This window comes from Triticum dicoccoides, chromosome 3A (genome assembly GCF_002162155.2).
Source record: "Triticum dicoccoides isolate Atlit2015 ecotype Zavitan chromosome 3A, WEW_v2.0, whole genome shotgun sequence".
In the NCBI taxonomy this organism is placed as follows: domain Eukaryota; kingdom Viridiplantae; phylum Streptophyta; class Magnoliopsida; order Poales; family Poaceae; genus Triticum; species Triticum dicoccoides.
Genome location: NC_041384.1, coordinates 132,753,637 through 132,757,962, shown reverse-complemented (window position 1 = coordinate 132,757,962; position 4,326 = coordinate 132,753,637).

Below are 4,326 nucleotides of genomic sequence, written 5' to 3'. Positions count from 1 at the left end.
TTTTAGAAATTCTTCAAATTCTGATGAATTTGACAAAGATCAGAGTGAAGAAATAGAAACGAGAGACATCTAATTCATCACAGTAATGGAGAGCATGCATACGGTATACATATAGGTGAATAACATGAAAAAACATGCAATTATACAAGCATACAAGCATGAGAAAGATGAATTGAAGAAATGAAAAATAGTATGATGAAAATCTTCAGTTCAAATTCTTTAGAACATAGATCACAAAATCTTCAGCAGCGGAATACCATAAAGGTAAGGTGAGGAATTTGAGACCAGGTAGTCTCGGTGAAGACACAACGATTTGGTAGACCAATTTCAGTTGCTGTGTCAATTGTACGTCTGGTTGAGGCGGCTGAGATTAACTCAGAGGACACTTAGTCCTCACCGTAATCCTCTTGAGCCAAGGTCACTTAGACCTCGCCGAATCACTCATGGTAAGTTTTCAAGGCAGACTTCCAAAATCTTCACAGACTTGTTCACAGGAACACCACAATGATTTTTGGGTGCTCAAAACATAACGCCTAACCGTCTGGAAGAATGACAGTCTTCAAAGGTAACAGGCGTCGGATCACACAGATCAATCTCTTTAGTGATGCTCAAGCACTTTGGCTCTGGTTGGTTTTTTTCCTTACTTAGGGTTTTCTCAAAGTCGTCAGTGGGTGGGTTGCTCTCAAATGAAAAGTGTCAAGTTCTCTCTAGAGCAGCCAACCAACAAGTGGTTGTGGGGGCGGCTATTTATAGCCAGGGGGCAACCCGACATGAAATGTCATAAATGCCCTTTGTCGGTGTCAAAACCGGCGGATCTCGGGTAGGGGGTCCCGAACTGTGCGTCTAAGGCGGATGGTAACATGAGGTAGGGGACACGGTGTTTTACCCAGGTTCGGACCCTCTTGATGGAGGTAAAACCCTACATCCTGCTTGATTTATTCTTGATGATATGGGTATTACAAGAGTTGATCTACCACGAGATCGGAGAGGCTAAAACCTAGAAGCTAGCCTATGGTATGATTGTATGTTGTCCTACGGACTAAAACCCTCCGGTTTATATAGACATCGGAGGGGGCTAGGGTTACACAAGGTCGGTTACAAAGGAGGAGATATACATATCCGTATTGCCTAGCTTGCCTTCCACGCCAAGTAGAGTCCCATCCGGACACGAGACGAAGTCTTCAATCTTGTATCTTCATAGTCCAACAGTCCAACCAAAGGATGGAGTCCGGCTGTCCGGAGACCCCCTAATCCCGGACTCCCTCAGTAGCCCCTGAACCAGGCTTCAATGACGATGAGTCCGACGCGCAGTGTTGTCTTCGGCATTGCAAGGCGGGTTCCTCCTCCGGATACACCACAGAAGAGTTTAAATAAAGGATAGTGTCCGACCCTGCAAAATAAGTTCCACATACCACCGTAGAGAGAATAATATTTCCACAAATCTAATCTGCTGACACGTTTAGGCAACATGACATCATGCCATGACGATTATTCGAACCGTTTTTCTCTACCTAGCCCCGCACATAACACAAGGCAGTTTCTTGATATGTCTTGTCAAAGCAGAGATCGTGTTCCCCTTATTACGGGATTCTCATCAATACGGGCGTGGGTAACCCAACCACGCCTAGGACTCCTAGATTCTAGGTAAGTCCCAAACGGCAACGAGGAGGACGCTTGATATTCACCCTCTTTATAAAGGGTCAAGGCTTTTACTTTTTTCCTCCCGTGCTCAATCGAATCCCTCCCCCGCCTCGAGTTCCAACACTAAAAGCCTAGGTCAGGTGCTTCGGATCTTCAATCATGTCCGGATCCAGCCTCCAGGGCCGGTGGATGCCCTCCTCCGTCACGGAAGAGGATATCAAGAAGTTGAGGGAGGCAAAATATCTGACCGCTGAAGTCTCACATCGGCTGCCCGCCCGAGGGCAGATCGTCCCTACTCCTGAACCCAACAAAGACGTCGTGTTCATCTCCCACTTCCTCCGAGGACTAGGCCTCACTCTGGATCCCTTCATAAGGGGTTTGATGTTCTATTACGGGCTTGATTTCCACGATCTAGCCCCAGATTCCTTTCTCCACATCTCGGCATTTATTGTCGTATGTAAGGCCTTCCTCCGCATTACCCCTCACTTCGGCCTGTGGCACAAGACCTTTGATGTGAAGTCGAAGACGGTCGAGGGGCAGTACGCAGCGTGCAGAGGCGCATTAATAAGCAAGATTGCAGGAGCTTCGTGGCCAAAAGGTTCCTCTCCAGAGGTGTCCGGATTATGGCAACGGGAGTGGTTCTACATCACCGCTCCCAGAAGTGCCAAGTGGGTAGCTTCCCCCGCCTTTCGCTCGGGCCCTCCACCACAACTGATTTCATGGATCAGCAGGGGGCTGAGCTGGGGTCCTGCCAAGGATGTGCCCATATTGCAGAGCCGCATCCGGGATCTCTTCGAGGGAGATTTTAGTTTGGTTATGGTAATGCAAGTCATGCTGGTTCGTCGAGTCCAGCCTTGCAAACGCCGGCCCCTCCGCTTGTGGGAATTCAACCCAGAAGGACCGCGCGCTATTCAGAATTTCCTCAGCCTGACACGCGAGGAGATGTATAAATCATTCTTCGGACCTCAAATAGAGTGTCCGGATACTACCGAGGATGTGGGCCTGAGCAGCAACCGCACTGCCGACCAAGTAAGTAATCCTCTAGCCGAACACACCGTCTTTCATTTATCATGACGTCATTCTGAGAAATCGCTCTTCGACTAGGACTGGCTAACAAAGGTGAAGATGATTCGGTGTTCGGCCCCCCTCCCTGAGGGTTTGGACAATCCGGTACTGGAAAAGATGCTCGAGCTAGCACCTTGCCCGGAGCCCTCAAAGGAAGATAAGGGGGGGGGGGATAATGAGGGCGAAAGCAGGCCCCCATCGCTACCAATTCCAACCGAGGGAATGAGCGCCTCCATGAGGGAGGATAACCAAGGGGAAGATTCTGACCTTCCCTCGCTCCAGGGAAGGAAGAGGACTGCCTCTGAAGATCTGGAAACCAAGGCTTCCAAACGGGAGAAGAAGTCTCCAACAGAGGGTCTTGCCTTGGGGGGTGCTCTTGCCGCACAAAGTCCGCGCAGGGATCAGCCCTCTAACGAGCCGTAAGTGATCAAAAAATACTTAATAGTAAAGATATTCTACCTTACTTCCGAGGAAAATAACCGAAGCGTTTGTCTTGTAGTTCGGATCTTAGCCCTTCTCAACAGAGCTCGTCTTCAGGGGACCTTCTTCTGGAGATGATGGAGAGCGAAACGCCTCCCCCGGACTCCCCCGCTCAAGAAGCGGGCGACCTTGAAGTGTCGTCACGGAGGGCCTCTCCGAATCCGGTGAGGCCAGAAGATAATCCTATAGTCACCCAAAGTCCCCAGCATCCGCCTCTTGAAGAGAGCAAACAAAGGAGTCCGGCACCGTCTGGTATGCGGTCGGACGCGCTGAGGGATCTGCTAAAGCGAGCAACCATCTCGGAAGAACACCGTACGTTGATGGGTACGGTGATGGAAAGGATTTCGTCCGCCGAAAGCGGGTTGTATGATGCCTTTATGAGTCTACTAACGGGCTTTGAGGTTCATAAAATGATATACATTTGTGATAGTACCACACATTTTTAGGTGTGCCCTGTGTAGATAGTAGCCCCTGAGACTCTGGTTGTTACCGAGAGCGGTGACAAACAGAGGATCGTAGTCCGATGTAATAACCATACTGCTTTTATGTGCAGGTGGTGGAAGCTCCGGTGGCTAGCCGGACTAATGAGTTTGTCGAACTAAAGCGGCAACTGGATGCAGCAGATGCCGACATCGAGCTTGTTAACAAGCGGCTTGACGAGGCATAGGGTAAGTGATGTTTTCTGGTGAATGTCACATAGCAAGAGCAGCGTGACGGCAGTATCTTTAATATGTTTTGACTGCAGATGGAGCCGCCACCGTGGAGACCCTTCGGGCGGAACTTTCCTGAGACAAAGAACAAGCAAGAAGTAGTAATGCGGCTGCTTTGAAGGCGGCCGAAGAGTTAAGAGCCGAGAAGGTCGCGCATTGCGAGATCAAAGAGAAGATGGCCAAGATGGTCGTAAAGTTAAAAGACACTGCCGACCGTTGCCAATTCCTTGAAGAAGAAAACCGAGCGAAGGCAATGGACCTTGAAAAGGCCATGATGGCGACCAAAGACACCCGCTCTGCCATGAGAGCGAAGAAGGAGGAGCTGCGTGAAGCCGGTGATATTGTGGCTGGGAAGCCCTTTTTGCCGCGGAGGAAGTTCGGAGATCCACGGTATGCCCCTCTGGATCGGCCGTGGAGTTCGGCAGACGCA